At 41.8% G+C, this 13,985-nt stretch overlaps 1 long non-coding RNA gene and 1 pseudogene across 2 annotated transcripts; one reads left to right on the top strand and one right to left on the bottom strand.

The window, feature by feature from the left end:
* Nucleotides 1-523: 523 nt before the first annotated feature.
* LOC311063064 (mitochondrial-processing peptidase subunit alpha-like) lies at nucleotides 524-2,502 on the top strand (annotated as a pseudogene). Its single transcript has 4 exons — nucleotides 524-535; nucleotides 1,130-1,388; nucleotides 1,653-1,945; nucleotides 1,976-2,502. The product of its transcript is annotated as a mitochondrial-processing peptidase subunit alpha-like (transcript).
* Nucleotides 2,503-5,594: 3,092 nt separating this feature from the next.
* LOC311063293 lies at nucleotides 5,595-13,938 on the bottom strand. The gene is made up of 5 exons (XR_014602567.1): nucleotides 13,826-13,938; nucleotides 11,963-12,053; nucleotides 9,255-9,343; nucleotides 7,979-8,076; nucleotides 5,595-7,787 (listed from the first exon to the last, which is right to left on the bottom strand). It is a non-coding gene; the product is annotated as an uncharacterized lncRNA (long non-coding RNA).
* Between the last annotated feature and the right edge of the window lie 47 nt (nucleotides 13,939-13,985).

The raw sequence follows: 13,985 nt of genomic DNA, 5'->3' as shown, positions 1-13,985 counted from the left end.
CTTCAGTCCTTATCCCAAAGATGCTGGTACAAACTCTGCTCCTCTGATCATCTCTCCTGTCAACATGGACGCTGATCTTGATGGGGACAGAGGGAACATGTGCCCTCCAACTAAAAAAATAAAAACATGAAGTTTTCCTTCTTGTAAAATATTCAGAAGTTAATTATACACATCCTATATTCAAATTGGCTTAAGGGTGTGTCGCCATGGTATCGGGCGCAAACAAATCACTTGGCTCCATATATGGGCACAAAGGTGGCATGTCCATATATGAGCATATACTGATGACATAAGGGATCTCCATATACGGGCATACAAGGGACACGGACTGACATATACAGAGATCCCCATACATGGGCATGAAGGGGACAAGGAAAAGTAAAGTTGGCATCAAAATGTACTTGAAGTACCAAAAGTAAAAGTACTCATTGTGCAGAATGTCCCATTTCACAAGTTTTCAAATGTACAAAATGGATAAAAACCTTTTGAAAATAGCAGATCTACAAGCTCACAATACGTCGCAATGCGACACATTGTGAGCTAGGTGTGAGGGCAGCGTAGTGGCCCGAACCTCTGGTTTCCTAAAAAGTAGGGCTGGGACTTTAACTGATTAATTTAGATGAATTAATTACAGAAAATTAACGCGATTAAAAAAATTAATCGCATTTTAATCGCGTTTGGTTTATGCACCTCACTGGACGAGTTTCAGGCGTACCGATCATACCAGTGCACCAACCAACAGCCAACACACCCCAGTGCACGAAATGGGACAAGAAGCCGATCAGACTGCTTTGCTTGGCCCAGTGGATGGGAAATTTAGATTTAAAAAACTCTCTGATGGAAGGGTGGATAAAAACACGGTTGTGTGACTATTTTTTGTTGCTTAAACTTATGTATTCACTCAAAAAATCCAAAATCTGTTTTAACTGAAAAGAAATTGCTTCTCAGGTCAAATATTGATATGCGATTAAACATGCGATTCATTTAGATTAATCAATTACAAAGCCTCTAATTAATTAGAATAATTTTTTTTAATCGAGTCCCAGCCCTACTAAAAAGGCAAGCTCAGGTTGGTCAGTCTGGAGCCATGTGGAACTCCATATTTGGGCATCATAGTTGATGATGTCAGATTCCAGTGGAGAGTCGGCGTGTCCACATGTTTGGCGTGGCAGCATACAGAAGGTACAGCAGTGCTGCTGGATACCTGAATATCTTGCTGTCCTCGCCCCTACCCGGCATCCCCAAGCCAGTGTTTGCATCGGTGGACGGTCAGGAGAAATTCGAGACCAAGATCACCACTCTGGAAAATGGCCTTAAGGTTGCAGGATTCTAGTAAACTCCGGATCCAGGTATGAGGCAAAGTATCGAAGTGGGATTGCACTTGCCTGGTTCCAGACCACAGACCCCGCCCACTCTCTGAGTGGACTGCCTCTTGGTCTGGTGTTGTAATGTGAACCTAGGATTTGTTCGGTACAAAAAGTACCGTCCAATGAGAGTCGGAGGTGGGGATCCCTTGTGATTGGTTTAGGGAAATTCTAAACCAATTCTAATCGGTTTAGGGAAATTCTATTCCCCTCCCCCTTGTAATGGCCTACACTGGAGCTAATGTCAGACTGAAGCTCCACGCAGCTTCAGTCTGATAATCAGGCTAGGATTGCACACTTCTTAGAGAAACTTGCCTTTTCTTCCACAGCTCAATACGGCAGTTAGGATGAGATCCTCCTCGCGCTCGAAAAACACGGCGGAATATGTCACTTCAAAACCTCCAGAGACACCACCATGTACCATGTCTGCTGAAGTGAAGGGCCTAGAAACGGTCGTCAGCCTTCTATCTGATGCTGTTCTGCGGCCAGAATGGCGGTACGTTTTGAGCTTGAGGACCTGAACATGAGGCCAGACCCCGAACCCTTATGGACAGAGATGATCCACGCGGAGGCATATGGAGGCAACATATGAAGGGGATGTTCATCCCAACTATACCTGAACATCCTCAATAATAGGCATCATTGGATGCACAATGCAACCGCCTACCACCACAGCTACGAGGACAGTGGCTTGTTGTGTGTCCACGCCAGCGCAGACCCCAGACAGGTACAGGAAATGGTGGATATCATCACCAGAGAGTTCGTTCAGATGGCCGTCACAGCGGGATAGACAGAGTTGGAGAGGGCCAAAACACAGCTCAAGTCCATGTTGATGATGAACCTGGAGTCACGGCCGGTTATGTTTGAGGATGTGGGGCGCCAGGTTCTCTCCGCAGGAAATAGAAGGCTGCCACACGAACTGTGTATCGTCAAAAGCAATGTTACAGCTGGCGACATCAAGAGAGTGACCGCCAGGATGTTGCGTGGCCAACCTGCTGTGGCTGCCCTGGGAGACCTGACCGAGATGCCCTCCTACGAGCACATCCAGGCGACTCTGTCCAACAAGGATGGACGCCTGCCTCGCATGTACAGCCTCTTTAGAAAAACAAACGGACTGGCACGGTGGCGCAGTCTGTAGTGCTGTTGCCTCACAGCTTGAAGGTCCTGGGTTTGATTCCTGCTGGGGGACGCTGTGAGCGCTGGGGGCGTGTCTTATCCTTGGCGTCATCAGCGCCCATACCCTAGGTTGGGTTGGTGAAAGGGCCTTTCTGCGTGGAGTTTGCATGTTCTCCCTGTGTCTCCTATAGAGTAGGTACCCTCACAAAAAAATATGTAGTAATCCTGCAGTGGTCGCTATACCACCTCCCCCATGACAGCAGGGGCGCCTGATGGAGGGGAAAGGAACTGGTTGGAATAACGTGTTCCTTCCACGCTCTACGTCCTACCAGGGAAACTCCTCCCTGTCAGGTGACAAGTAGTCTCGCGTAGCCAGACCCCACAGAAAATGAAAAACAGCGACCTCTGCTGTTATGTGATTGTCTGTGGGGTCTGGCCGGAGGCAAATGGAACACCAGTGCGCAGGGAAACCGGGGTTTCATGTCTGCCTTCAGCGCATCACTTCCGGTTGGTGCAACTATGTTTTAATTCCCACTAACAATATTTCTACACAGAACACTAACACCACTTCTCCCAGAGAACATGGATGGTTTTGGTTATAAGCCCACTTGTTTCTATGATGAAAGAGTAATTTAAAATGTGAATATCTTTCCGCGGTTTTGTCCGCTCCGAGGACGCTGTTAAATTAGTTTCGGCTAGTTTCGAGGGGGGAAGGGTGGATGGACACGTGAATCCCGCCCACTACATTTGATTGGGTAAAGCACGGCCTGCTTCCTGATCTGAAGGCACGCCCACTTGTAGCCAATGCGCACACGTTATGACGAACCTCCCCGACAGATTCCACCGCAGGGCAGAATCTGTTCTTGAGAGATTAGGTGACAAGAAGGTCAGTTGGCTGTCATGTCACTTAGACAATTGGCACCGGGTGAAAAAGGGTTGCAAAATCGTGGAATAAAAAAAAAGTATATTAAAACAATGGGAAAAACATGTCAATTATCTTCACACATGTCACCAAACTCTTGTTAAGTAGCGAAGGAGTGTAAAACCCTACTCTCCTTCAAAACTGCCCTATAAGAGTACCTACAGGTGGCTGCAATTCGAAACTGGCCCCTGTAAAAGTCATAACCTTGAAGAGAAGCAGAAAACAACAGAGAAATAGGTGTCTGAAACAGCTGTCTGAGCTGTCCTTACAGTCCAGCTGTGGCTCAGCTGTAGAAGACACTCAGTCAAGAGATGGAAAAGAAGCTGTAAACGATGTTGAGCTGAGAAGGATCCAGCAATATGCAATGGATGTGACTCTGGACCCTGATACAGAAAATCCCTGGCTCATCCTGTCTGAGGATGGAAAACAATTCTTCCTTATGTCCGGGGGTCCACACGGCGGTAACGGGGGTCGCCGTTACCCGCGGCGGTAACCGGTGGTCGCCGTGGCGGTAACGGGGGTCGCCATTACCGTGGCGCTAACGGGGGTCCAGCCGCCAAAAGGCAATTTTTTCCGGGCTTGTAGATCTTTTTCGATTTTTTCACAAGAATTGAATGAAGTGCGTGAACACTCATTGTTTTTCGAATTTACTGCTTAAAGGGCAAGACCACTGACCTTGCCATGACTCTAAAGGTGGACAAGAAATCAAAAATAATTTCTCCATTGACTAGAAATTGATCATTTTAAATATGCTCTTTTTTTTATAATCTATAAAAAAAAATCTGTAATATTATCAAACATCTAACAACAATAAGAACTATAGTGTTAACAGAGTGACAATGACAATCACATGAGTCATTGAGAAACAAGTATGATTCATGGTCACACACTATTTCAGTAATTAAATTAAATTAAATTGATTATATCTTATTGTATTTATTTCATTTTATTTGAATGCAGGGTCATTAAAATGAGTCCATATACAAACACATGTGTTGAATTAACTGTGGAAAATGTCATTGGTTTAAGAGTGGAGTCATTGGACTAACAGCTATTTTACAAAACTTGAAGAACAAGGCGCTGGGTTAAGTAAGCTTGGCTGTTAGCCTGGTCCCGACCAGGCTAACTTCACAGCTAAATTGCCATGGTAACTAAGGTAGGCTTGCGTCAATTTTCTTTCGTTAAATCGAGTCATGGATAAACTAATCCAGGGTGAACTGGCTAAAATAATCTGGCAAGATAATTCAGCTTTCATGAAACCGATTCATCCCTAATCCTGGCTAAATTAAGCCGGGATAGGTGTTAAATCCAGGCTTAACCCCTAATTCTGCGTTTGTGTAATAGGCCCCTGGCCTGGTCTGATCTGGTCTGGTCTGGGTCTACTGGTTGTTCCTAAGTCTAGGTTGGTGACTAAGGGACACCAGGTCTTTACCATAAACCATCAACCATCGACTGTGGAACAGACTTCCAGAGGCGCTCAGGTTAACTAGCGCAATAAACACTTTTAAATCACCTTTGCTACAAAAAGGGCTTTTATCTCCCTAAAACAGCAAGAGCTAAAGAGCTGGAGAGACAGAGAGAGTCCTGTTACTGAACTCTATATAACAATCTATCAGAATATAGAGCTATTTATGATATCTATATATTTTATTATATCTCCTGTGAGCACCTGGTTGTAATGTTTTCTGTTTTCAATAGTTTATACTTAAGGGATAGTTCACCCAAACAATGACTTTTTTTCTATGGATTAGTCACCCCATGGAGACTTGAATTCATGGATATGTTTTAGTTTTTGTCTCATTCCTAAGCCAATAATCTGATGACCAGCGGACCGGTAGGCAGCGGTTCCGGTAGGAGACACAAAGGAAACTCTTTGTGTCTCCTACCGGAACCGCTGCAGTGAAATATATCCATGTATTCAAGTCTCCATGGGGTGACTAATCCGTAGGGAAAAAAAAGTCATTTTGGGGGTGAACTATCCCTGTAATATGTTCAACTGACAGACACACACACTCAACTGACAGACACACACACACACACACACACACACACACACACACACACACACACACACACACACACACACACACACACACACACACACACACACACACACACACACACACACACACACACACACACACACACACACAGATATAATGTACACATGGTTCACTTTATTTGGCTTACATCACAATAGAGTTAATACAGATCTGGTGAGTTGGACCCTAATATTTAATAAGGAATCACTTTTCTTATTCCATGGTTATACATATAAGAGATCAATATTGAAAATCACTTGATTCTTGTTCTGAAAAAAAAAAAAAACTATTTGAATGGATAATAAAGAAATTATGAACTTAAAATGAAGATGCAAACATAGTATGACATAAAAAATACATGAATTCAGAATTAACACACAGGGAACCAGACCCTGTGTGTTAAAAAGGTTTTCACCCAGAATAGAGTCAGCAAGGTTCTAGTAAACCTGTTTCCATTAGCTCTTGGTCACATACAGTGGCGTTTGGTGGATTCTAACGTTGACCGGGCCAGAACCGGTTTGACGGCTAAACTGTTTTTTTAATGGCCACTCATTAACAATTCGGCCAAATGCAAATGAGCCCCATTTGAAAACAAAGGCGACTTTCTGTGGTTGGCTACAACAGAATAGGGTGAGGGGCTGCTAATGTTGATTTTTTTTTTTTCTGGCGGAGTGGCGGATCTTGCCCCTACACAGGGTGGGTTTACAGACCGGGCCTAGGCCTCGTTGGCCCCAATGACGATACGCGCCTGGTCACATAAGTCATTCTTGTGAATGGAGGTGTACTGGAGGAACGCCTTCAGTACATCAGTATACGTCTTTCCTCGATTTGTCTTATGATTCTGGGAAAAATGTTTGACAGGGGTTGGGCGTACTCAATTACCCTCTGGACCCATCCTTTCTCAGTATTGACATAGCCCCCTGAGTGCATTGCAACAACATTACAAAACTCATCAAAGACGGGTGAGCCAGATGCTCCATTGAAAAAGCATGAGTTATAAGTTAACTGATTAACCAGGCGTGAAAAGGCACGGTCAAAGTGTTGATGAGTAATGAGGTGTTGAACCTCTTTATCATAACTATCCGTTACAGCCTCTTTACGGTCACCAACTGGAATGATAAAGCATGGGCCTGATTTTTTCACTCCATCGTCTGGGTGTCCAATAATACAGATTCCACCACTCTGAGGTGAGGTTACGATGTTTTTTAACAATCCAGAAGGGCATTCTTGTGAGTCAAGCTCCAACAAAGCCCAATCAGCATAACGTCCTTTATCATCCGTAAGCTTTTCAAAGGCAACAACCTCAGGTTTAACAGGCACTGAATCAACATCGCTCTCTCGATCTTGAAAAGAGAAAGAGACTGTGACGTCCTGCTTCAGCTCTTTACTACCACGGTCATAAACCTTTTCAATCACATGAGCACATGTGAGGATGAATTTATCAAACAGGAGAAAACCACTCCCTAAAGCCTTCCCCTCTACTCTCACCTGACAAACAGAGTCAGCTCGGACCATTAACCGCTTCTGCATTTTCACATCCATGCAAGCCATTCTTTCCTCATTCTTTCCATATTCTACACGGAATAGCTCTTTTATAGTTTTAGATGACCCATCTCTGGCTTTCATGCACTTGATTAAATCGTCATACTGTTTACGCAGGAGATCTAGGATTTCCTTAGAATATGCAATTGGATGTGGTTTGGTCAGAGTAGGAAAAGTATGTTGTCTTGCTGTGTGCTCTGCCATATCTGTTGCTAACTGTCTCTTTTGTGGAGAACTAGTTACCTGTATGATCATGAAGGTTTTGCCATCAAGATTTTTAACACCATTGGACCATTTAATGATTCTGTCATCACATGTGTTATCTGTCAATTTCTTCAGTGAGTATTTAGTGAAAACATCACTTTTGAAGCGTCCATCTTGACTCAGAGCTTTCTCTACCGTTTCTCCTTCATATGCATAAACACTAACTTCATCAGCTATGTCTTTAAGATTCATATTGTTAAGATTTTTTGTCGTTATGTTAGGACCTCCTACTGTTTTTACATGAAAGATTACTGGCTTGAGTTGGGGAGAACCACTTACACTCTTTGGGGGTTCAGAGTTTCCCTCAGCTGTTATATATTTAATAGTCAGAACCTCATCTGTTGTAATTGAAGAGCATGGAAAGTGTGTGCTGATAGCTCTTTTACCTCTCAGAATTACAAGTTCTTTATTTTTTTTGGCATTTATCTGTAGTGCATCTATGATGGTTTGAGCTCTGTCACAGGTTATCTCCACTGGTGTTTCACCTCCAGTGGAATATGAAATATCATGGCTGACATGATGTGCTGCTTCTTCTTCCTGAGAAAATTAAGATAAAACCATTTCAGTGAGACATACATCGCTAATGTATGTACATATTCAAAAGTGCAATAGAGAGGAATACAAAGAATTTGTCCAGGAACTAATATTTACACCACTGATAATAGTAATTGATATAGCTGCTAAAAATTAAATAATCAAATCTGGATCATACAATAGAAAAAGATTACCTTGGGAGATTGATCAGTTTTTTCTATCTTAATTTCCTTTATGTCCATGTTGAGTGCTATTGGCAGCTGATGAGCAGTTAAACTGGTGAGGGTTCCACCTATAAGGTGAGGAAAGGAGGAAAGGATTGTTAACAGGTATATAGAACAAATAGTGTTGTTTTATATAAACTTTATTCATAGGTTATTATGCACACATTAATACGTTGGTGGTGGTGTACTCGCCCACCAACCAGTGGAGTATAAAGCTTTGAAGTTCTATGAAGACCTGACAGCAGCAGCAAATGTCAGATATCTCACCAACTGAACTAGTTCTACAACTACACAACCCAAACCTCTACCAAAGTGACTTTGATGCTTAATGTAAAGCACTTTTAATGACTTGAAATGTGCTATCCCATATTACAATCGGCTAAATTGCCTAATGGGATGAACGGCCGGCTGGCGGACAACGGCCACGTCTCTATGACACAGACATAACCATAAACAAACCCGATACGCCCATATATAGGCATGTCACTATGACTCAGACATAACCATAATCCAAACCGACCGACTTCAAACTCGCCCTGTGCATCGGCAAACACTCGAGGGAGTGTGGTGCCTGCCGTCGAGTAGTTCCTGCGGATCAGCATGTCTGGAAACCGCTGATCCGCCCGATATGTCCAAATATAGTCATATATGGACATCCAGTTGTCCAGAACCGCCGATCCAACCGAGCATGCCAGTATATGGGCATAAAAGGGACAAGGACTGACCGACACAAAGATCTCCATTTGGGCATAAGGGACACAGGTAGACAGACAGATACAGAGCTCTCGGTAACACTTGCTATGCATCCCATGATGATGCATTCTAAACATAGCAAGTGTTACCGAGATGGTAATATATGGGCATAAGGGACACAGACAGACAGGTACTCTGACAAAGCCCCCGACACTATGACTCAGTATGACTCTCTACTAGGTTGGGGGCTCAGGCAACGGACACATGCACACGCGCTGCGCGCGTGTGCATGTGTCCCCCGCACGCGCGTTACTTTATTTCGGTTTTAGGGGTAGGGTTAGGTTAGGGTTATAGATATATAATTTAAAAAAAGATTATTTATTTGTGTTTAATTTTTTTTTATTGGTGGCTTTGGATAAAACATTGGTGGCTATAGTCACCGAAGCCCCCGCGAAACGCCGCCCCTGCTCTGCGGTGCGACATACTGTAGGTGTGAGGGCCGCGTAGCGACCACAACTCTAGGCCCGAACCTCTACAAATAAACGTGTCTTACCTAAAGAAAGATGCGGGGCAGAAAGTACTGGAGAGCTCCTCAGATGTATGGAGGATGGAGATGCTGCCTCAGGGCTCCTTCTAGGAGACCTAGAGAGACAATAGGGTTAATTAAATTGTGAGTGACAATTAATGTTATTAAAACATATCACATTCTGAACATGCAAAAATATATTTAATATTTAATTTCAAATTCAATGAACACGAATCAAAGAACATATAGTGTTCTCTGGATAACAGGAAACCTTTCCTTTCAGGTGAGACTAAACTGCAATTTACACTGTATGAGACACCATGACTCAGCATGTCAGTAGTTCATCAGACGATATAGAGAGTGTAACGGCGTGTTTTAACAGCGGGCAACTCTCGGGCGATGCCGGGCAACATCGCCCAAAAGATAATGAAAGTCTATGAGAGCCGGCGATCGGGCTAAGTGGGCGGGGGGGCGATGGAAGATGGATTTTCTTTATCTTTTTGGACGATGTCGCCCAGTATCGCCCGCTGTTAAAATGCACCGTAAGAGGCTTCACTGACAGATATACAGAACCAGACAGAGTGTAAGAGGTTTACAAGTACCAAATGAGGAAATAATATAAATGATTTAATTTAAACAATAGTCATGTATTGTAAAAAAAAAAAAAAGTAGTCTAGTAATTCATTAGGGATGAAAACAGCGTTGCTGTCTGTGATGCCAAAGGGTGGCTACCCAGAAGAGTCCTGGAATCCCTGGGCACGTTTTTCTTTTCTTCATTTTTGTTTTTTTTAAGAAGAATGGGCACTGTTTGAGGGGACTGGACACTATTTGGGGAGAAGACTGGGAACTTGAGGTGGAGTTTTGGGGGAAGACTGGGCACAATCAGTCTGATGCATATTATTGCAAAAGATCTGATTAACAATTTGTAATTTGTGTGTAGGAGACATTTACAACCAGGTGTCATTTCACTCACAATGGTGAAATGCCCTCTATATTCCCTGCATGGAGGCATGCAGGCTTTATAGCCTTAACTGTACGGCAAGGATATAATCTTTTTTTAATCATCATCAAGTTTAAAGAGAGTAGGCCTATTAGTTTGTACAAACATTTATGGCAATTCAGAGCAGATCTACAAACATACAATTACAGCATGAGAGGTTACTGAGTAGTATGAGAGCACCCACACACCTAGCCCGGTAAAACATGGTGGCCACGTGAATTCACATTCTCATGTGTCTTAGTTCTAAATGTGAATTAATGCGACCGTGATGGTTTACCAGCCTAGCACACACCAGCCTATAGAGGAATACTGAGAGATTTAGTCTGGAGGTTGTACTGATATCTTTGTATGTATGTATGTATGTATGTATGGTGGGAACTATCAAAGTGGGCCTCAATAGAGGTCAGTATGTAGGATAAACATGGAGCAGGCCAGGTAGGTCAGTCACAATGGGACTGTTAAATATAATATAGGGCAGTGAAACCTTATTTGTATAAAGCATATAAACAGGGCAGGGGGATAATAACACATGTATAAAATTTAAAATGATAGGAAGGGGCTGATGTCTAAACTCTCGTTGAAGCCATCAGGTTCCATTGTATTTAAAGTGAAAATCCAATGTGCTTCTCTCTGTAATAGCAGTTGTTACATGTCACCACCACTAGGTGTCAGGCTGACCTTCTCTATGCCCATGAATGTAAGTGTGTCTGCTGATCCATGTCCTCTGTCCTTATAATGTCACAATGACATATAAACTATGTTACTGATCACCACTGTGTGTTCAGTGATTAGTATTTTCAGATTGGGTTTAGTTTGACCAACATAGTAATATAAATGTTATAATTGTGTTAATATTCCACTGCCCTGTTTGTGTATATTATTCATACAAATAAGGTAACACTGCCCCATGTATATTTAACAGTCCCATTGTGACTGACCTACCTGACCTGCTCCATGTTTATCCTACATCCTGACCTCTATTGAGGCCCACTTTGATCGTTCCCTCCATGATATTTGTTTTCATTTGAATACATATGTGTAACTGATGGATTACATGTTTGCAGCAGTCGAACTACACATTTGTGAGTGTTTTTTATGTGACGACATTATTTATTCTTTGTGACTACAAATGCCAATGTACATGTGTGTAGATTGCAGTGTACGAGCGCTCATATCAAGTTCAGTTCTGGTTCAGACATATGTAGCAAATATGTAGCAATATCTGAGCACAATAGTTTTACGAATTTGTGACGTGTTTGTGCAGATTTGTGCTGTTGTAATGACTGATTTGAGAGGTTGTAAGTGAGCAATTTGAAGTTGCACTGGGAAAAGATACACGTGTAAATGCTGGATTACAAGAGTGCAACTGCGATTTATGTGTGTGTGTGCATTTTTTCTGTGACCTCAATTTGTTTTCCTTTGTGTGTCTTCAAATTCAGATTACGTGGTGGATGACGGAATACAGATTGCAAATTCCAATCTACAACTGTTCTGATTGCATATTATGAGTGCTCAAATCAAATCTATATGCTCATGAACAATGCAACATATGGATATCTCCATATTAATGTCCTGAGCAAGATATCTCGCCAACTGGACTAGTTATGCCATGATGAGGTAATTACACAACCCAAACCTCTACCAAAGTGTCCTTGTGCTTTAATGTTTAATATAAAGCACTTTTGATCAGTTTGTTGCTGATATGTTCTATACTGTACAAATACATTTGTCTTACCTAAAGAAAGATGCAGGTCAGAAAGTATAGTAGAGCTCCTCAGATGTATGGAGGATGGAGATGCAGCCTCAGGTCTCCTTTTAGATACGACCTAGAGAGACAATAGAGTTAAATCACCTGTGAGGAAAATATCACATTCTGATTAACAATAACATTTAATTTAAAATTAAATGAACACTAATCAAGGAAAATATATTTTCTCTGGATAACAGGAAACCTTCCTTTCAGATGAGACTAAACTGCATTTCACACTGTATGAGACACCATGACTCAGCAAGTCAGTAGTTCATCAGACGATATGCCAGACTTCACTGACAGATATACAGAACCACACAGAGAGTGTAAGAGACTTCACTGACAGATATACAGAACCACACAGAGAGTGTAAGAGACTTTCAAGTGCCTAATGAGGAAATCATTTAAATGATTTAATTATGATTTAACAGTCATTGTATAGAAAGAACTGTATGCTAGTAATCCATGAGGGAACATTTATTAGGCTTTTGAAACAGGCTTTGTATCCAGAAGAGTCCTGAAAACCCTGGACACATTTTTATTTTCTTTAATTATTATTGTATTATTTTTGAAGAATGGGCACCGTTTCTAGGGGGACAAATTGGCAGTGGTGTAAAGTAACTCATTACATTCACTCAAGTACTGTCCTTAAGTACAATTTTGAGGTATTTTTTACTTTACTGGAGTATTTCACATTTTCAGTACTTTTACTTACTCTACTCCACTACATGTCAGAGGCAAATATTGTACTTTTTTACTCAACTACAATTATTTGAAAACTTAAGTTAGTAATTAATAACTTTGTAGATTGTGATTATTATCACAAAACAAACATACATTAACCACTTCAGCTCTGTATACATTTGAAAATAGTTGATTGCGATTTGTGAGCTTGTAGATCTGCAATTTTCAAATGATTTTTATACATTTCATACATTTGAAAACTTGTGAAAACTTGTGAAATGGGACATTCTGCATAATGAGTACTTTCTACTTTTGGTACTTTAAGTACATTTTGATACCACTACGTTTGTACTTTCACTCAAGTAGACTTTTTACTTGTAACAGAGTATGTATACATTGCAGTATTGATACTTTTACTTAAGTAAAAAAGTACTTTTTCCACCACTGCTATATGGGGGGAGAATACTGGACACTATTTGGAGAATACTGGGCACTGTACTTCAGTCTCTGACGCATATTATTCCAAAAGGATGCATCTGAGTCTGAACTGATTAACAAGTTGTAATTATTGTGTAGGAGAAATTTACAACCATTCACTAAGTGACAAGGATATAATATTTTATCTTTTTAAACCATCATCATATCTTTTTAAACATAACCCATTAAAACTGGGAAAGCATCTGTACAATTTTTTGCGTTGGCTATTCAAAAATAGCAGATGTACAAGCTCACAGTGCGTCACTTTGTGCCGCACTGCGAGCTTGTACATCTGCTATTTTTGAAATATAATCTTGAAAGTGTGTGAAAACTTCTGATTTAGAAGGCATTTGTAGAATCGGCCTCAGGTCTTAATGGGATAAAGTTAGTATTAGTTTGTTAAGTAAACAAGTTAATATTACTGTGGTAATTCAGAGCAGATAAAAAAAAACATACGATTGCAGCGCACGCACGCACGCACGCACGCGCGCGCGCGCGCGCACACACACACACACACACACACACACACACACACACACACACACACACACACACACACACACACACACACACACACACACACACACACACACACACACACACACACACACACACACACACACACACACACACACACACACACACACACACACACACACCTATGAAGGAATAATGAGAGACACTTACAAGAGAAGGTGAAGAAAGATGTCTTCAGTCAGCCTGGGTTCACTTCAGGTAGAATGAAACGTCCAGTCAGCGGGCAGGAACTGCAGTCACTGTTTAGCACCTGGAAACGTGCATTTTATGCGTTGTCTGTATCATTTTGTCACTCAGGGAACGCCTTAGA

This window comes from Gymnoscopelus microlampas (assembly GCF_963454915.1).
Source record: "Gymnoscopelus microlampas genome assembly, chromosome: 16".
In the NCBI taxonomy this organism is placed as follows: domain Eukaryota; kingdom Metazoa; phylum Chordata; class Actinopteri; order Myctophiformes; family Myctophidae; genus Gymnoscopelus; species Gymnoscopelus microlampas.
The sequence above is the reverse complement of the archived record's forward strand: the minus strand, read 5'-3'. Positions and strand labels throughout refer to the sequence as shown.